At 37.1% G+C, this 22,011-nt stretch overlaps 1 long non-coding RNA gene across 1 annotated transcript in view; it reads right to left on the reverse strand.

Annotated features, from left to right (window-relative positions):
- The window catches only part of LOC144340929 (uncharacterized), a 167,319-nt gene that overhangs the window by 106,295 nt on the left and 39,013 nt on the right, over positions 1 to 22,011 (reverse strand). Inside the window, exon 2 of the long non-coding RNA XR_013417481.1 lies at positions 7,743 to 7,849. This is a non-coding gene — a long non-coding RNA (uncharacterized LOC144340929). The remainder of the gene's footprint in view (positions 1 to 7,742; positions 7,850 to 22,011) is intronic.

Raw genomic sequence — 22,011 nt, forward strand, 5'->3', positions numbered from 1 at the left:
TCAATATTTTAAGCTGAGATGAAATCTAAGATATAATGTGGGCACTTATAAAAACCATTTAAATTGATATAATTTAGAAACATAAAAGCGAACCTCAGCTCATGAACCATAACAAAACAAAACAGAACAACAACAAAAAAAAAAAACAGGTCACTAACAAGATCTAGCCATTACTGATTAACGGTTATGAGATGCCATGATGTGACGTCATCAGGAGAATCCTCTTTACCCTTACAAGGTATTTGCACCTGGCAAAGCCATTCTAGGTTCGTCAAACAGGGCAAAAACAGTCTCATTAGACGGAAGAAATGGCATCTTGTTGTGGAAAAGCCATGTTAGTTATTTTAGCAGAAAATAAATCTATTAAGGGTAGTTAGTCAGCTTCTTGCTGTCACAGGAGGTCTTAGAATCTACACAGCAAACCACAAGGTACAAAGGCTGCAAATTCACTGGAGACCCTGCTCCCCTTGAGATGGCCCTGTTACCACCACTGCACACTGATGTCCAAGCACCCAAAATCTCCTCCCCAAAGCCAGACCACAGATTCTACTACTAGAACTTCTGCCCCTAAAGCATCTGAAACTGGATGTCCCTAACCCCACTCATACCAGATGCTCCTGCTTTTCTGTGTCACTAGTTCCAAAATCCCGAGCTTGCACAAGTAGTCAGATTGACAGAGTCTTGGGTGTGTCTTACAGTCCCAGTTATAACAAAGAATATTAGAAAAGTTGTTTTCTGGTTTTTATTCTGTGGAACAAATTCAAGCTGTTCAATAGTATTGGGGAATAGCAAATAATATAACCAAGTTACAAGATGTGAAGTGACTTGTTCATGCACATTCAGGAAAGAAGTAGCAACATCACAATTCCAATTAAGTTATTTGCTCCCTGAGTGCAAGCTATTCACCACCACAGAAGACAGCCAAAGTGTGTAGACAGTAATCAAACACAGGAATGCAGATAAAATTGCTAGGATGCTGTTTAAAACAAAACAACTGACAATGAGTCATTAGCAATCTCATATTTTAAAATGTGGGAGAAGAGACACTATTAAAGCAGACTAAGATGGGGAAGAACATAGAAAAAGTAGCTGGGAAAGAATGAGGGTCAAAGATCTGAAGTGAAGGAAGAAATTCAAAAAGAAATTTGCAAGGGACATTAACAGTAGTTCAGAAGTCAAAGGAGAAGAGAATATCTATGTATCTCCAACCATCTTTAGGAGTCAGCAGTTAAGGGAATATAGACAACCTCCACCATAAATTGAAGTCATAAGGACAGCCAGATTCAGTTGGTTGGGAAAAGAATGTGAAATGAATAAGTCTAGTCAAATAATTTCACACTTCCCTACCAAGGGGTAAAGCAATTATAAAGAACAATGTTTCGAGATGGACAGAGACTCCAGGAAGCATTGCCTAATTGTTTTTCAAATGGAAGAAACTTAACCAAGTTTATATGTCAGTTTCCTTGTGAAAAAGAGGACAAAGTGACAGCAGTGGAGTGAGTAAAAGTCTCCAAGGAGTGACAGGAAGTTTTACAAAGATACTCCAGGGAGCAATCAGAAGGACACTAACCAGAGCTATGCTCTCACAGTTTCTAGCCCAACTAAAATCCCAGCTAAGGCTCATGTCTGTGAGTCTGAATGCTTTCAGGTGTCTTGCTATATACTCCAAGGTAATGATAGGAAAAAAGACATGGGACTACACTGAGGAAATGGCATAAAGATAAGGAAGCAAAGAACTTGGAAGTGGTGGTCACAGGGTCTTCTAAGTAATGAACCAATAATCTATTCTGGGTTTATAAGAAAGTGATCTGAGATGGTTGCTACATCACAAGGGGTTTTCAAGAGCCCAGAAGTTTCTATAGAAAATTTTGTGTGTGTAAGTGAAAGTTCTTCATCAATAGAGCAGTTGAAGAGGATTGAGTGAAAAGCATTTGGAGGACAGGTAGCAATGGGGGAATAGAAAAGAGGGAAGAAAGGTAGTTCAGATTACCATTGAAATTGGAATAAAAGTGGCTTATTAGATAAGGAGATGATGGAAGTATGTAGCCTCCCCAACCCCATTCCTGATCATTGCCTTAAACAGGGGCAAGATACCAGGCACTAAAGTTACAGATTTAAACACTTGTTCCAAAGTCAGTGCCTCAAGGAAAAAGAAATAAATGTTTCTCTAACTTCCTTAAAAGTGGTATTAAAATAAACATCTATCCAGACATATGTCTCCTGTAGACAGCAGAATAGAATTCATGATGCCACATTCCAAGACCTGGATGGGAGAAAGAACAGGTTGCTATTCTATGAATCACAAAACATACTTTTGCAATTTCTAATTATGTAAAAATATTAAAATCTGAAAGAAAAACCTATTCAAAATCATTCATTCGTTCAATTAGTATTGACTGAACCTTTTCTAAATACCGGGAACTATGCTAGACATTTGGAATATAATGATAAACAAAAATTGTAGTACCATTTCTTATGGAGCTTACAGACCAGTTGGGAACCCACAGTAACCAAACCAGGACACAGGTATGATTATATGCTGTGGTTAAGTGCCAAGAGGAGAGATATACAAGGCTACAAGAGTGCAAACAAAGGAGACTTGACCATGTCTGGAGGGTCAATAAAGTCTTTGCAGTTGAGATAATGATGAGTACAAGTGAGTGAAAATGTGGAAGGGTGTCAAGAAAAGAACGTGTAGTCCAAGTCAAAGACCTGAGGCAGAAAGAACCCTAGTAAATCTAGGAGCTGATAGAAAAGCCACAGGGCAGTATGCAAGGTGAAAAACAATTCAAGGCAAAGCTAGTGAGAGAAAGGGAGGTCACATCAGACAGGTTCTATAACCATTAAATTGAAAAAATATTTTGCTCCAAAAAAGCTAGCAAACCATAAATGATTTTGAATGGGAAAGAGACATAATCAGTTTTTTGTTTAACAAATCACTATTTCTATTGAATACGTTAAAAAGGAAAGAGTGGGCCTGGCGTGGTGACTCACATCTGTAATCCCAACACTTTGGGAGGCCAAGGCAGGTGGATCACGAGGTCAAGAGATCGAGACCATCGTGACCAACATGGTCTCTACTAAAAATACAAAAATTAGTTGGGCATGGTGGCACATGCCTGTAGTCCCAGCTACTCGGGAGGCTGAGTCAGGAGAATCGCTTGAACCTGGGAGGCAGAGGTTGCAGTGAGCTGAGATTGCAACACTGTACTCCAGCCTGGAGACAGAGCAAGACTCTGTCTCAAAAAAAAAGGAAAGAGTGGGGGTGATTTCAAGAGCAAAGATTGTTGCTTGGACCAAGGTGACAGCAGTGCAGATGGAGAGAAACAGAATGTGTAAGAAATATAGAAGCAAATGGATTAGAAATTCTAGGTACAAAAGCAATCACAACAGCAATTAAGTCCTAGGGTTCTAACTTGACCAACTGATAATATGAATAACAGGTGTGGAGATATAAAATCCTGAAAGAGGACCAAGTTTTAAGGAAAAGATCACTAGTTGAGTTTTGAGCATGTTGAGTTTGAATGGCCTAAAAACAAGATGTTTTGAAAGCAGTTGATTCTAATAGTTCATAGAGGTACACATTTGGGATTCATTTGTTGTACAAAGAGTACTTGAAGACATTAGCATGGATAATATGGATTGAAAAAAGAAAATGGCTAGAGAAAGTTTTAAAAATACAATATTTAAAGGACAGAGGGAGGAGGAAGAAACATTTTCAAAAGGCTACTGAGAAGGAGCATCCAGAGAGATCAGAGGAAAGCAGATTATGTGTCAATGAAGCCGAATAAAATGATGATTTCAAGAAGGAAAGGTTCCTTGAGATGTTCAAATGCTACTTACAGGTCAGGTAAAATACAGAAAAAAACAATGTCCATTTTCATTAGTGACGTGAAGTCTTGAGAGTTTTTAATAGAGATCCTTTTCATGAGGTGATGGAGCAGAAGACCGATTGAAGTGTATGGTGTGATAATTAAAAAATAGAGAAAAATAGGGATTGAAAGCTGACTTTTTTTTATTTTTTTATTTTTTGAGAATCGGAGCTGGGAAGGCCAGAGGGAAAAAAAAATGAAATAGTGCTTTGTCTGTCCTAAATAAGTCTTGTCCAATACCTTTTCTTAAGCTTATACAATTAAAAAAAAATAATAGAGCATTTAAAATTAGATGACTTTGCATAAAAATGAAACTGTCCTTGAAATGTCCACTGACCTGGCAACACATATTTATATTCTATCTGTTGTTTGCCAAAAGGAAAACTCTGCCTTGAGAATTTACATGACTTGCCCAATATTACAGCTAGGCAAGGACTGGGACCTATGACTACTGAGTTCAAGTTCTGTTTCTTTCCTTTGCAAAATTCCACTGTGCTTCTCATTCCTGTTTCTCAGGAATATAAGTCTGCATTCCAATGCAATTCTGGAATGATCAGAGACACTCAAGTCAGATTATGTTCATATGATCCTGACCTGGAACCAATTTGTGCCCTTAGATGTGCAGGGTGAAATCAAAGCCCTCCAGTCTGGGGTTCTCTGTCTCTACCTCAGTAGTTTGTGGGACTGAAAGAATGTTCCCTCTTCGTATGTTCAAAGGAGAGCTGCAGGAATCCTTGGAGAAATTTCTCTCAGAATCAATTACTGTAGATGAGCATAAGCACCGTTAGTCATGACTCACAAAATGATGAAAGTAAGAAACAGTCAAGAATCCAATAAGAAATAAAATACTTGGCCAGGTTCATGATTTATACTCACTGTCCTCCAAATGTCTGGTCTCTGGAATGGAAATATCTTTCCTTAATTCTGTTATGGTTCTCTGCTCGGGGGAGCTACTGTTCCAGAGAGCAATAAAGCTCAACATGAAAATTATTCTCTCTGCCATTGTTGGGGAAACTCTTATTTACTCTATTGTTTTTGGGCATATGTGTGACATTGTTTTATTCAATTAAACAGCATTTTGCTTTCATGTATATGTGATTCTTACTGGCTATGGGGTAATTGTATGATTAATGTAATTGATTTGAAAATAAAATGTTGCTTTTTATGAGCATCACAACTTTTTTTAACCGTATCTTTTTTTATATTGTGAGCTCTGAACACAAAAGGAAGAAGTTTTAAATGTCCTCTTTCCTCCGGTTTAGTCTGGTGCTTCCCTATTTTCTTCCTTTTTCCCCGCTTTTCACCTAGCTCTTTGTCACAAGTCTGGAAAACACAGAAAAAAATTACCTTGCTTTCTATTTGCAGACTCTTAAAAAACTATATTGGCAATGGTGAATATTTATTTAAAATGCTCTCAGTTTGAAATGTGTTGTCATCTTAATAAAAACTTAAAACAAGTGACTTAAATAAACAGAAGTATATTTAACCAAAAAAATAAATGAATCAATGAACATGAATAGAAATGTCTTATTTTATCTTGCAAGTGAGTGAAGATATATATCAGTTTTATATCCTTCTTGAAAGTTATCTAAGTGTTCATCACACACAAAACAATGTTTCCTCCCAAATGAAAAACTACATTTAGGGAGTTCAAATTAGCTTAAATAGGTAAAACTAATAAACTATTGAAACTTCTAAATTAGATTTATATTTTTATGTCTCTTTTAAGGCAGTGAAGATAGAAACTATTTTATTTCACTTTACACAGCATTACATTTCCTCTAAAAACTTCCACATAATTTATACCAATATAATAAAATGTATTTCTTCTAGGAACTTAAAGGAAGTACATTTGAACACAATTAAGAAAATAAATGTAAACCCTAATAATTATTCATGTCAAATTGTGCTCCAATATACCTAAGTGTCAAATAGTAGTGCACACCTCTTTGCTTATTTGTGAACTTCGTGAACTTGACACAGAGATGACAATGGTTCCTGTGGCAGCGCGACTTCCTCATGAGGCCAGCTCTGAGATGGGTGTAGTATGCTGAAGATTTATGAGAAATTGTAGAATCAGCACCAGTGAAGGAAAGGGAAAGGGAGGAAGGAGAAGTGGACAAAGCAAGATGATGGCTGTGATGCAGTCTCAACATTGACCTCAGTCAACCCTATGCGGAGCTCTAAGGCTGAGAGGAACCTCCAGATTCTCCTAGCTGGGGAAAGAGGCCCAAGTGTTTATATCCCATGTCTACCGACACTGGGCATAGATCACCCTGGGAAGGGCCTATGATCTTGGGCCCTTCCAACAGAAGGAGTTATTTAAATACATCTACATCTCCTAGCCCAATTTTTATACTTATATTTGAGATTTGTCTTTTATCACAGTTACATCACCAAAAATTATAGAAAAGGAATATGACAAGTATATGTTTTTTGGTGATATTAAGAAAAAAAATATTCAAGTCAGATAAGTATCTTATTCTGCCTTCTAACTGCCTATCCTCCCATCCCCACTGATCATTCAAATCCCTTCTAAATGCTGGCTCTTCCTTCAACCATGGGTGAAAATATGGACAATCTTCGTAACTATTCACTCTCCCTCATAAAATTAAATGTCCTCTGATCACTTACAGCCACTGTTACAGATCAATTTTTTTTTTTTTTGCTAATCAATGTATTAAGATCCAAGGAATTTAAAAAAAAAAAAACCTATAATTTAGTTTAGGGTTGAACCTCTTCTTTTCCAGGATTTTATCTCCTTCAGATTAGTGGCCTCCTTGGTGGGCTTTATTTTTTCACTCGACTGACTTCTCCCCAACTACCGGCTGTTTGAGATTTCTTGTTCCCCGTTATTGATGGAGTGAGAGGGGGATGCATTGAGAAGCAGTTTAGTTAAGAAGGAGGAATGTATCTGTTTCATTGATTCCCAAAATCTGACTGATCTTTGTGAAGCCATTCCCACTAGGCTTCAGGTGAAAAGGACATTCTTCCTTTATTATAGGAATTATAGCAAATCAAAGATTCATATTCTTCAAAGAAAGAATTAATTCTCGATATCCTTGGCCCTTTCAACTCCAACTGTTGTACTCTAGAAATCAGTGAAAGGTCAAAGTTTCCATATCTGTTTTCTTCACCTCTTTTTCAAGGCTTGCACTGATGATGAGGCATATCCTGCTGGAATGTGGTCATACTTGCCATGATGATTTTGTTGGTAATCTTTAGGACTCGTTTAACAATGAGGCCATAAAATTCCCATTTCAACAAATTATTTCTAACATTATTCAAATGGTAGATGCAGAAGCCACACATATTAATCACCCAGGCTCTTGTGTGACACAAATTAAATATATTTTGATGCTTATGCAAGACACTTAGAGAGACCCTCACTGATCTCCCTTAAAGGCCAGGCTTAGCTAGTAGCTTTAGTAACGCGTAAAACCTCTATCCACTTAGGTCATTGAGCTAATTTACAGGACCCAATTGTCAAATCAGACTCTCGGGAATCAGAGATTTTACCTATCAAACTTTACTAAATAATTTCAAGGATGTAGTCAAGGAAAAGGCTTAGACAATGCAAAGACCTATCTGGATCATCAATGGCAGCTCACAGATTCTGATTCAGATTAATAAATTCAGAACTTTTAAAATACTAAACAATTTGAGGGAATGGCATAGCTTTCATGACATGACCCTCCCATCCCCCCGAAGCCATACCTGATAAATCCCGGGTTCTATTTTCCTAGGCAATCCCTAGCTTGGGGCATCCTAGTAAAGGCAGTTAAGAGTTAAGGTGTTTCTTACTAGCAAATAACGTTAGTTTTTTAGTCAGCAGTTAAGTTGACAGGGAGATTATAAGGAGTTACCTACCTTCTTTTCCTTCCCCCAATAGAGTTTCTACCATCCATCATTCTTCCATAAAGGGAGCCATCCACTTTAGCACCTTCCTCTCAGTTGTTTAATGCCAGAATTCACTACTGGGGGGAAATAAAGTGTTAGTTTACCTGTAGGGTACAATTTACAAACTAGTTTAATGCAACGAAAATAAAAAATCAGGGGGATTAGGTGAATGACTCATAACATGATTAGAAGTCCCCATTTTAAAATTAAAACTAGGTTCTCAAGTAAAATAAGGAAAAACAGTTATATATTGGCTCATATTCCTTAAAGGTTTTAAGTAATATTCCAAGATTCATTTTTCTGCCCTATCTCTTTGAGTTGGCTCAATTATTTGAGTCCATGCAGCAGTCCCTGTAAGTTGCAGGTTTACAGCCAGACCAGAAGACTTAATCTAGCAGAAAGAAAGAACCTGCTTCCCAACTAGCTCAAATCAAAGGCCTAGAACTGTATTTAGTTGACTGCAATGGTTGACTTGGGTCATGAGCTCATTCCTGAACTAGTAACTGTGGCCAGTGGGACTGGCTATCCTGACCCTTCCTTTCAGTTCCTGAAGTGCAGGGAGGGTGCAGTACATGGAAAGAACATGGTGAGGAACCATGGAACCATTCATTCTAGGCAGATGAGATACTGTTGCCATAGAAAGATGAAGGAGAGGTTGCAATCTGAAAACAACAAATGCCTGCCACATCCTCAGACAAGAATTGGAGGAAAGGTCAAAGTAGATCAAAGTTAAACAAGTTTTAAAATTACACTATGGGTTTACTGTATACCACAGAGTTTAAAATATATTGAATTGGGGAGAGGTTAAAAAACTGCTGATGAGTCAAATAAATGTAAAAAAATTATCTTTGACAATTTGACAGAAAGGTAAAGGTAATAAAAAGAGGCAACTAGGAAACCCACAGTTTTCTGAAACCCTGCCCTGAACTTCCTGCAACATCTGTGCTTTAGAATTTCTACTTCACACTGGGTGCAGTGGCTCACACCTGTAATCCCAGCACTTTGGAAGGCCGAGGTGGGAGGATTGCATGAGACCAAGTTAGAGACCAGCCTGGGCAACATGGTGAGATTTCATCTCTCCAAGAAGTAAACAAAATTATCCCGGCATGGTGGTACATGCCTGTAGTCCCAGCTGCTTGGGAGGTTGAAGTGGGAGGATGGCATGAGCATTGGAGATCGAGGCTGCGGTGAGCTGAGATTGCACCACCGTATTCCAGCCTGGGCAATAGAGCTGGACCCTGTTTCAACAAAAAAAGAAAAAAAATAGAATTTCTACTTCTTTTTTTTCCCATCTCTTCCTGCTCCTTTAGCTACTACTTACTATGTTTTGAAGGCAGTCCAGAAATACCTGCAGACTTTCCAGGAGGACTTTTTAAATAAATATGTAAATACATTGTATTTACATATCATACTGTTTTCACGCTGCTGATAAAGACATATCAGAGACTGGGCAATTTACAAAAGAAAGAGGTTTAATAGGCTTACAGTTCCATGTGTCTGGGGAGGCCTCACAATCATGGCAGAAGGCAAGGAGGAGCAAGTCACATCTTACATAGATGGCAGGAGGAAAAGAGAGACCTTGTGCAGGGAAACTCCCATTTTTAAAACCTCAGATCTCTTGAGACTCATTTACTGTCACAAGAACAGCATGGGAAAGAACTACCCCCATGATTCAGTTATCTCAGACTGGGTACCTCCCACAACATGTGGGAATTGTGGGAACTGAAATCAAGATGATATTTGATTGGGGACACAGCCAAACTATATCATATGTATTACATCATTAACTTTACCTTAAATCTATGTACCTTCTGTCTCCCTATCTCTGAATATTTTTAATAAGAATAAGAAGAGCAATAATATTTCTCTTTTCATTTTATTTCTTTGTTTACTTCAATGTAATCATGGATGCATTTCTTGGAAATGTTAGTCATGCTATTTTAAGTGAATTTTCCAGCACAAGGTTAAAGATAGACATTTGAAAGATAAAAATCTGTTGTTCAAGGATAAAACTTTGCTCAAAGTAAATTCTGTGAAAATATTTAAGGAAAAATTCAGACAGTTTATTTTCTAAAAGATTTGTTTTCTGCTGTGTAATCTGTAAAGAGGTTACCAACAAAGAAAAAAAATAGAAAAAGAAAAAAAACCAAAAACCTGAACCTGAACCTGGAAAATGTACCAGAGAAGAAAGGGAGCTGACAGACTTCAATATTAGCAAACTTAATTTAGAATCGTCATATGTCAGACACAGAAAGTACATGGCCTGGTAGAAGGTATCAGCTGAGAAAGCCCAATAGTTGGCATTTTCTTTGTCAAATGACTGCCAGCCAGGATCTGACCTTCAGGGTGCTGACAAAATTGGAAAGCAGCTAATAGACTCAGAAAACCAAGCTCATAAAATACTGATCAATACGACTCATGACTACTGTCCCCAAAGACAGTCTCTGCTCTAACCCCATGCCAAATTTAGAGCTAGACTCAGCACTTCTTTGCTTTCGCATTAAAGCTCTACTTGCACCAAATTCTGTATTATTGAAGTTGATGTTATTGGATATGTTAAAGAAGAGATGGAGGAAGAGGTTTTACTTCGCACACTTCCAATAATTTGAGCAAAACATCTTGAAAACATGTAATTTCCATAAAATATCTCTTCATCATAACTGGTCAAGGAGGCTCTTCTTCTCTTTGACTCCTCCCCTCTGGCCATCTGTGCCATAAAGCCCAAAAATAAGGCTCAGATGTGTGCCATCTTGACATCTATCGAAAGCCCTTCCAAGGGCCTAACTAGGAGTTCCCCTCCCAACTCTATGGACAAAGTCTCCTAGCCAAAAAAACCCTCCCTATCAAAAGGACCAGGTGCACTCCTTACTTATCCCTCAGTAGCAGGTTTCAATTTCCTGCCAGCGAAATTGTTCAAACAAGCTAGTCACATCCTTCTGGAACCAGGGGGTACTCCAGCCTCTGGATACTACAATACCACAATGCCTGTCTCCCACAACTTCTGGTTGTTCACTCTATTCCCAAGTGCAACCCTCATGGGACCCTGCACATCATGCTATGTCTTCCTCCCGGGCTGTGAGTATATACAACTTGTAAATTGCCGCCAATTTCATCTGCTTGCTAACAGATGTTGTTTGTTGGGCTATCCCCATAACTCTAAGAAGGGAATGTAAAAGGTGATTAAAGTACCATCCCTTCAGTCCATCTGCCTCAAGTATTCTTAATTCCAGCATTTCTAAGCAAACTAGCAGTCTCCTGTCTCCGACTTCCAAATCTTCATTCCATCAGTGTACCATTTCAGGAGTGAGAAAAGCCTCTATGGTGGAGAATATTCTGGGAGAATAAAAACGAAAGATTCCTGCAGCCACCAGAATCCACCCTGCCTTATATTCCAGTGAAGTTAAACAACTTTTTATTGTTACTGTACTATGAGTCTATAAAGCTAAAGTTCAATTTACAGTGTGAAATGTAACTGCCAGAAGACTAAGCCATTCATATTCTTTACCAGTACTTTTCCATCTCGATGCAGATCTAAATGAAAGCGAAAGTATATTCAGGTTTTTTGGTAGAAGTAGAATCAGAAAAATTGAGATTACTTGTTTGAGTTTAATATTCAATAGAAATAGATATAAAATTCCTAACAGTATTATCTCATTTAGTCTTTACAAAAACGAACTATCATTTATGTAGAGTTGTTATCTCCATGGCACAGATGTTATCTCCATAGCACAGATCCATAGCATGCTGAAAAAGTGTTGAGTAATTTGCCCAGGATCACACAGTGATGAGTGTTCATTGGGCTTTCCTGCCTGTTTACTAATATGTGACAAAAACTGGATGAAGCCCTGAGTGTACCATAACACTTGTCCTTGTTTATTATAAATTCTCCTCTGATTCTGTCTTCCCCAGTATATGGTAAACTTCTGAGGGTATACCTTACTGCCACACTCAGAATGCGCCACATAGTAGATGTCTGTATATAATCCATAGAATGCATGGATGACTACATGAATGAATATTCAAACACATCCATTCATCTCTAGAACCATACTGCAAATATGGGGTGAATTCAATTTATCGGATTTGTATGTCAGTGTGTCCCCTCAGGATGTATTCCTAATTTGCAGTTACAACTATTTTCTCTTATACTGTTTTCCTCCTAAGTTCTAGATGTGACCAACAGGATCTCAAGATCTCCCCTGTGGGACCGAACCAAATTTACCTTTTGCAGGTCTCGATTTGATAGCACACCTTTGCTTGATCTCTTTCCCTTACTCCTTGCTTCTCTACTCAAAACTTTACATTTCTCAGGGAACTTCTCCTAGTAGGGTCTGCTTTTAAGAAACTCACCTCAAGATGCCACCTCTCTTCAACAGAACACAATTTCTCTTTAAACATTCTAAAACTAACCATTCTTGATTAGCTTTAAACATGCTATTTTGGCCAGGCTTGTTTTGATCCCAGCAACAAAAGTATTTCATGTTTATGTTACCTTTTGCACATGTCTATTTTTATCAGTTGTGTGTTGACTTTATAATTGAACTTGGTGTTTTGGTTTTTTCTCCTTGAATCTGCCCCTGTACTGTCTGGAGTGAACAGTCATTTTATCCATGGAAAAGTGTATAAACTCTCCTCAGGCTTTTATCAACAGTTTTATTATGCCTTTTATCATTTGCAACAACCTGCACTTCAGCAAGACAATTATTATTCTCAATTCAAAAATGAGACAGACCATCTTGGGCTCAGAGGGAGGCCACCCAGGCATGTCATTTGGATGAACTAGAGCTAAGCCCAGGAATTCAGGTCTCCTGATTCCTAGAATGGTGCTCATTCCCACATCTATCAATCACTTCTCGAGAATCAGTCTTCACATACTCGCAATCACTAAGGTTGTTTTTACGTGTTCTTAAAATATCTGAACTTGCCACGTTTACAATCATATACCAAGCAAAACAGCAGATCCTGCATGAAACATTAGAGAAGCCTGGGACATTTAATTCTATGCATATGTGGCAAATCATTACATATGCATACTAAATCTCTTAACTGTCATTTGTAATAGGGATGAAGTCATGAGTAACTTGCCCCACAATGGTTCATCAGTCTGCAAAGCAAAATCCAAAACATCTCACAGTATGCATATGAAGGTGTCTGCAAGTGAAATTGTCTTTTTGGTCTGAAAAACAAAATTTGTATCTTCCAAAGAATGTCTTCTGTTGGACTGCTCACCTTCTTCAATAAATCAGGTTATCATAACCTCACACTTCAGAGTTCTTCTATTTCTGGATTTTTTCTCAGAAATTGCCCAGGGTGGGGAAATAAGAAAAATAATCTATATGTTCTTAGCTATAAAATACTGTTATCTTGGCTCTCTACTAATCTGGCATGTTTATTCCTTTTTCTCATTCTTTATACAAAGATGTGTCTTCATAATCCTAATTTAAAATAATGAATTTGGTAAAACAATTATAAGTTACCCTATATTAATAGAAAATAACCCAAGATCATGTAGGAATATATATTGACTCTTCTCAGTATTTCAGAACATTTTTAACTCAATTACCCATTGGAGATTTTAATTCAGTTGTGCATATTCAAAAATGTAGTTTTTTGATAATTTCCTTTTTGCCAGCAGAGGAGTGGGGAGAATTTGTTTAGAGGTCATATTGCCTAGTCTGTCTGCACAGAAAGTTTTTCTTTATCAACAGCAACAGTGTTGATTGAATTAATACCACCATTGTAACAAAAAAAAGTTAACATCTGCTCTATTGTAAAAGAGAAGACAAAAACGCTATTCATTTTCTCTTGTTCTAATAACACTCTCTTGAATAAATTTAGTCCTGGCTGAGACTTTACAATAAAACTATGGCAATGTGAGGCCTATTAAAAATGCTAGAACTTAACAAAACATTTTATTTATTTATCTATTTATTTTTAGGATAGGAAAAAGCATAAAAACAGGGAGATAGGTAAAGAAATCAACAACTTGATTCTCTACATTTAGATGACTGAGGAAATATCTCACGGCAGTTGGATGAAGAAGCCTGGAATTTAAGGGAAAGTCTGGGCCAGTGATATACATTTGTGTCATCAGTGTATAGGTAGCATTTCAAGGTAGGGAACTGGATAAGATCACTGAAGAGTGAGGATGGACAGCAGAAACAAAAGGCAACTTTCAATAGCATGGCCTTTATTAATTTGCATATTCTCAAGAGCTCCACAAATGTGAGATAGATTCAAATGATCTATTCTTTTAGAATTTGTATAAAATGAATCAAACATGGCATCATCCTGTCATAAAATTTCTCTTCTCCAGACATGTGACTAAAATGCAGATTATAAAAATTGTAAGTGTTGAGGATTTCTGTTCATGGAAGCTTTCTTCACAAATTAATGGTTGATTGTGATGACGTCAGACAAGCAAAGAATGATGAATGGTGAAAAAATTATACAATGCCAAACAGTATGATTACCTCCAAAAATCCTTCCCTTATTGATAGCTGCCCTCAAAACATCTCTTTATCTTTGTAACTCTTCCACATAACCAATACTTTCCTTTCACTTAAAATATGTTCTTTATTCCTAACTGCATTGGACAACCCCACTTACGAGCTCTACTGGACTGTGTATGTGTGTTTATATATTTCCATTTTAATATGAACTCCTCAAACTTTTTCTTTACTTTGATCAAAAGCATTGTTTTTGTAGAAACAAAATGGTGACAAAACACACACAGTACACAGATGTAGATGACCTGATATTCCAGGATAGATGTTTAGGAGTGGTAGTATTAGTCTATCCTAGAGACAGAGATCCAAAAGAGATAGAGAGAGAAAAACATAGATCTAGAAAGACTTAACAAATGATATTAAAGCAATATTAGACCTATCGTATAACACTGAAATTTGACCCATTACTTAATATACTGTTTTACATATTTCATATGTTGTATTACATATATGACATACTATATATTATAGTTTTATATGTGCATTTTAAGTTCAGATTGTGATATATTTTAAGTAGGATCCATACATGAAACTGTTCATTTAACAAGACTTTTTTTCTGGCACTGATTTGTTACGCCAGCAAGATTTCAGCATTCTTTAATATTTAGATAATTAGATAAGGATTTTTTTTTTCTTTGTAACCTCATGCTGAGCCTCATGGGAGTACTAGGGAAAAAAAAAAAAAACTACAGAGTATGTTGATAAGAAATCAGTTTCAAAACCAATAAACCCAACTTTATATACTTTATGCAATGATCATTTATATTCCATTCATCCCTTGGATACTTGAAACGATCCCCCAACAACAGCTGTTACGATAGATGACAGTGTACCACTTGACCTCAATATGGCAGATGTGTGTGCTTACTGCAGCTGTCAAACTATAGTAGAAAGAGCAGCAGAATTCTACCAAAGCTATGTCTATGAGAAACCAAAAGTATTTTCCCGTTGTACACAGATTAGAAAAAGAAATCCTAAATTCAGGCACATAAATGAAATAAGCTGGTCGTTTTTACAAAGTGTGGACTAAACCAATGAATAGTTCATTGTTGTGTTCCAAATAATTTATCTCCCATCATAAAAAAGATGCATATCTCCTCCCCATTTCTGCCAATTGGCTTTACATGATACTGGGCTCCAAGTTCACAGGGATGAGAGATCAATTGCTTCTGTAAAAGCTACCACCACTGATCTACCTCTAAGTTATCCTAAACCTTGCACACAAACACACACCTGCAAACACTCTTGCAGCAACACTGTACATAGAAGACAATAAGACACATTTACAGTTAACTGTAATTACTCTGAAAAAAAACTGATGACAAATGATAAAACAGTTGCTTGGTGATAACGATTGTTGCTGCCTATTCAGGATTGCTTGGGTTGATCATTTAGATTTCTTTTGGTCCTTTTATAGGTGTTTATGTCCAAAAGAACAAAATAGAATACAGCTTGTCTGAGCTGTACTTCTTTGGTGATACTTTCCAGCATAACTAATGTTGTTTTCTATGTCCTGAAGCCCAAGATCACCTTTCTTTTCCTAATATGGTCAAGTAACTGACTGAAAAATCTAGGAAAGCAGTTGGTGAGGATATTTGAAGACTTTTCTGTTTCACTCATGGAAAGCCAACTACATACAGTCAGGAAATGCATCATACCTGAGGCAGAAGGCACAACAAGTGAAAAACTCAAGTAGAAATACATCTTAAATTATATTAATAAAATAAATTACACTATAATTTCAAAAGTCTTTCCAAGCCCAAAACATGCCAATAAATATATAAAAATAAAAAACATTTTATTGTCCCTGAAGGAAATGTAAGTATTAACACTTCATGTCTATTCATTATAATTTGTAAATGTTTATTGAAAATAAAAAGGTTTTTTTTAACTTATTTTAGTCCATACAAATATAAAGACACGAAAAACTTTAGAAATGACTCTGGTCATTCCAGACATTTTTCACTGATAAAAATCAAAAGGGACAACTTCTAAGTTTGTAAAACTTGGCGGAGACTCTACAACTACCAATTGTTGGCAGATTTTCATTCCCTCCCCCATCTTGTGAGTCTGGTTTTTGTGTAGTAAACCCTTTGAAGTCCATGGGTGTTCTCCACACAGAAGAAATTGTGTCTGGTGAATCAGGTCTTTACTTTTTTGCTTTCTCCAGACATTTTGTAAATGTTTAGTGCTTAACTAACTATATTCATGCTGCATCTTCTGCTTTTCTTCATCATAGTATAAAAAAATGCATTTAAATTATACAATCCAGAGAAAATATTAACCTGTATACTTTCCAGAAACAAAAATAATTATTAACTCAAACTTAAAACATACATTATCAAATTAACAAGCACTATAGAGAACTAGAAATTAAATTGTGAAATGTGCATATATATAAAGTTTAATGATGCAGACAAATATTCCAATTAATTTGTAAATTACTTCTCTGTGTGTGTGTGTCTGTTTCTGCCTCTTCTCTTACTCTTGTCTTTTTTCTCTCTCTCTGTCTCTCTCTCACTTTCTGTCTCTCTCTCACTCTCTGTCTCTCTCTCCTAGTTATAAGACTTTAAAAAGTTAAATCATTTGGCCTCAAATTTTCCACATTAGTGTCTAGTCTAAAATGGAATTTCTTTTGAAGGCTTAAGCAAGATCTGTCTAGCTATTTGTGTGTTATATGAAAATAGAAGAAATATGCTTCTCCATTATAAAAAAAGTACTGTTAAGATTTTTCTTTTTGCTCGTATAAATCAAACAGAGCCAAAGCTATAAACTTTCAACTTAGAAAGATTAGAATCCCATTGAGGAAAGAGAATGTAGCTAAACTCAATGAAAATATTCTAAGTGCTTTTATTCATTAATTTATAGAAATCAAAGAAAAGTGGTTCGAGCATACCTAGTAATACATGTCTATTTACCTGTACAAAAGGTCACACAATTTATGCCTGAGGGCGGCGACAATGCATACCTGCATGTGGTCTACTCCCTCTTAATACTGAAGGTAAACATTAAGAAATTACAACTCAATAAGTTACTAAATAAGTATTTCTTGAACAACATAAGTATGGGTTGTGTTTATGTGTAAATTAAAAAAATACACTAAGATTATGTTTGAATTACAGGTCAAGTTATTTCCTAGTTTATACATATTATTAATACATATATTCTACGTTCTGCTCTCACTCCAGGTTAATTCAGGCTTACCCCACTCTATCTCATCCTTAGTCTCCATTTCCAAACACTCAAGCAGCCTTTTCCTCCATTCCCAAACTGTGATTTCAAGAAACTCTATGGGTCGCAGTTTATAAGCATCTTCTATATTTTTACTCTTGGTAACCCAAGAGATACCAGTTTTCTTCTTACTTTCAAATGGCAACATCACCATCTGTAACTGTGTTCTACCTGAAATATAAGGAAAACTGTCAGCACTTTTTTTAGTCTCCAGTGACTGTTTTTAGCACTGTGATGCTAGTTTTGAATTCTCCGAGGACATACTTTTGAATTCTTTTGATTATAGTTCAGTTTTTCATATTCCTTTACATATTTGGAATGGGGTTTAACTGTTTTTTTCTTTTCCCCACACTATGTTTCTCTAACATCTTGAGCCACATCATCATTTGTATACATGACCATCTCAATGCTGTGGTTTTCCTGCTTCCAATACTTCCATGAAATTTTACTTCCATGATTTCACCATTGCCTTTCTCCACTTTTGGGTCCACGTTACACTGCAACAGGCCAGGGTCTCTCCATTTTCAGCTTGCCTTAGTGGCACTGCCTCAAAATTAACTCCCTGTTTCGGGATTCCTTTTCCTTTCCCCAATCCATTCTCCACCCTGATTTCCAAATACAAGATTAGCCATCTGAAAACATTTTTTTTTTTTTTTTTTTTTTTTTTTTTTTTTTTTGAGACGGAGTCTCGCTCTGTCGCCCAGGCTGGAGTGCAATGGCTGCATCTGAGCTCACTGCAAGCTCCGCCTCCCGGGTTTACGCCATTCTCCTGCCTCAGCCTCCCGAGTAGCTGGGACTACAGACGCCCGCCACCTCACCCGGCTAGTTTTTTGTATTTTTTTTTTTAGTAGAGACGGGGTTTCACCGTGTTAGCCAGGATGGTCTCGATCTGCTGACCTCGTGATCCGCCCGTCTCGGCCTCCCAAAGTGCTGGGATTACAGGCTTGAGCCACCGCGCCCGGCCTGAAAACATTTTTATTTGTAGTGTTTTAGTTTGTGACTTCGATCTTCCCACATAGTTCCTTTTTAACTCTAATATTAGTCTGTGAACTCCAAATTTTATCTACTGACTTACTGCCTTGAAAGGTAACAAACACTTTTCTCCCATAGCCAGCTACATTTTGTTATTAATATCATATTATGATTTTTCTCTTGGCTATTTTTAAACGTTATATACAACACTTAAGTCTCTCTATATTAAGCAGCTTTAGAAGGTATTTCTTAAACCTTTGTTATGTAAGAAGAGAAATGTGAAATTATTGCTTCTAAAGAATGGAACAAGTTTATGAGACATTCACTTTTCATTCTGTACCTCTCTGTACTGTCTGAGTTACCTGTACTTGAATTGCTTGAAAGAAAATAAACAAAGATCTGATTATGACATTCACATTCAATGATGGCCCTTTTTCTCAAATATTAGTTTTTCATACTCCCATAATTTTGCAGTTTTTATAAACCACCTCCACCCTGGTGCTCAGCACCAAATTGATTTTCCTGCTTTAAAATACTATTCCCTGCTAGTCTTAGAGCTCATCCCAAGACCTGGCTGACTTATCCAGAACTATGCCCTCAGTACTGTAGACAGGCATTATTCACCAAATAAATGAATTTCACAGCTGCAAACTCGAACTAAGAGTCCACAAATCCGATAAAATATGATAAGGCATCCCATATGCAATTCTTGATCTCTTATCATGGCCAATCTGTCAGATGAAAGATCAGGTTCTCCCACATCCTTGAGTTAAGGCACATTAAGCAAAAGTTCAACCCCCTCTCTAAAGCCAAATGACAGGTGACTTACCCCACCCCTTTTCCTCCAGCCACATTCTCTTTTACTGATACCTCCCCACCAGCAGCCGCTACAGCAGCAGCCATGCTAGTAAGGCCCCAGCAGGCTTCAGTGACACACTTACACAAATTAAGGCTTAATGTTCAATTTTTTGTGTCTTCCAACTCTTCTTGGCTAGACTGTAAGAAACTCCAAGTCAAAGTAAATTTTCTGCTTCATGTAGACATGATTTAAGCTTCAGTAAGAAAATCAATAAACATTTTACAAGAAATAATACGATGGAACTCCAAAGTTTTCAACATTCTTCTAGCAACACTCTCAAGTTTCAGAAGCAAATTTATGCATTTCTTTTTCCCCTACTTCAACCATTTCAGCAGAGTTCTCATTTGGGGGAATATATTTTATTTTATGTTTTATTCTCATGTTGAAGTAAAAAGAACATTTTCTTTCATCACGTGTATTTTTCAAAAGTGAACATTTCATTTCATATTGTGGATGGCAGTAACCAGTTCATGTTCCATGATCCTCAGGCATGGCTTTGTATACTGGTCCCCAAACCAGATGAGATGTACTCATCACTCAACCACCAGGGTTATCAGTCAGAAGAAAACTGCTCGGATTGCTTTTAAAAAAAAAAAACAGCCAAGGAAAGAACCTCGCAGCCAAGGAAAGAACCTCACAGCCAAGGAAAGAGGGGACAATAATTTAAAGCATTTCAAAAATGCCTTGCTGAATATTTAATACAAAATAAAAAGAAAGGGCAGTCGCTAAAATTGGACAGAAAAAATGCAGATTAAGAAAAACTGTATTTTATTTTTTAGCATCTGAATAGATTTGTCCCCAAGTTTTTTAAATCAAATAAAAACATCAAATAATTCCAGAAAGCTTATCAAATTTACAATTTCAGAACAGTAAGGCAAATATTCTTTACAGACAAAATATTCTATTGTACAGCTATAGTCTGGTCGTTTTATATTCCTGAGGTACTTTCTACTTTCCACCACAAAGTCTAAAATATAATAAATGAATCTCATTTCTAATCATCACAGTAGGACTATAGAGGGAAAAATATTATCTAGTTCCAGTTTCCTCTGCTTTCTCTACTCCATCCACATTGCATGTCTTGTATGCCTTCCAACTCACTGCATTTTTCGGCTCAAAGCCAATGAATTTGCTGTTCCCTCTGCTGGAAGCCTGCCCCAACCATCCCTCCACCTCACTTGTCACAAGCTTCTTTATCAAACACATCTCCTATGTTCATTCATTCTCTCAGCAACCACTTATAAAGAACCTGCTATGTACCCAACACTATTCTAGACACAGGTGTTACATCAGTGAACTCACTGGGCTCACATTCTAGGAAGGGAAGAGAGGCAATGAATAAATAAACAAATCGTATGAAGTATGTCAGATGGAATAAGTATCATGGGCAGCAATAATTCAGGGTGAGGGGAAATGGGATACTGAGATGGCAGAGATGGCTTTTTTACCGTGTAGTTGCTGTATAGTTTTTGAAAGTGGCATTAGAGAAAGAATCTGAAGGAAATTATGGGGTAAGTCATACTTATATCTGGGGGAAGAGCATTCTAGGCTGAGAGAACAGCAATCACAAAGATTCTGAGGAAGAAGCATGCTTGACGTGTTTGAGGATTAGCAGGAGGCCAGCGTGGCTAGGGCCAGTGAGCAAGGGAGAGAGCGTCAGGGGCAACTGAGAGGTAGCAGGATCAGATGATCTATGGGGGGCTCCCACTCTACCTTGAGCAAAATAGGAATCATCAGAGGGTTTTGAGCTAAGAAGTGCATAGACTGACACTAGGTTTCACCAGGATCACTGGGGTGCCCATGTTGAGAATGGATTGTTAGAAGGAAGGGGAGAAGCAGAGAGAGCAGTTATGAGTCTTTGCAGTAGCCTATGTAACAGACAATGGTCTCCTGGAGCAATGTGGCGGCATCGATGGTGATAAGACAATGCAGAATTCTGCAGGATTCTTTCAAAAAGTAGGACTGATAGCATCGACTGAAGAATTGACTGTGTAAACTTCAATGTGACATGCTCAGGGAAACCCGGTTTCAGACCAGGTTAAGGCTTCCTTTTATAAACACCCAAAGGACCTGACATCTATTCTCATAACATGTTTCATCCTTACAGTCTTTTTGCCAGTTTTATCTTCTCTTGTAACCCCAGCTCCCAAAGCAATGCTTTACATGTTAGATGTCTAATAAACATTCTATGAAACGATTCCTTGAATGACAAATTAGAGGGTTTATGCATTTCTTCACCTCAACTTGTAATGCCCTCTGTAATTTATTGACTTGATAAACCCCTATTCATCTGCCAGTTATCACCTTCTCCTGAAGCCTTCCATTTCCCCTTCTCCCAAGACAAAGTGAATCCCTAACCCTCTGGTTTTTGAGCCTTGTAATACTGCATCTATTGCCATGTATTGCAATTTACATCTGTAGTGTGGTTAAAAAAATTAACAGATGTGCTCTTAGCAAACAATTGTATCTAATAGTCAATGGTTTATGTTGCTGCAATGCAATAAACTGGCCTCAGCACTCTTAGGCCTCTAGGGCATATGCTATATGCATAAGTACTAGTATATGTGACTTTTAAAAATGATAACAAAGAGTGTATTGAAATTTTACGTTATACCACTCTTTATGTTAAGTATTTGTCTAAATGATCACATTTGCTTTCACAAAACAC

The sequence above is a fragment of the Macaca mulatta genome, chromosome 5 (genome assembly GCF_049350105.2).
Source record: "Macaca mulatta isolate MMU2019108-1 chromosome 5, T2T-MMU8v2.0, whole genome shotgun sequence".
Lineage (NCBI taxonomy): Eukaryota > Metazoa > Chordata > Mammalia > Primates > Cercopithecidae > Macaca > Macaca mulatta.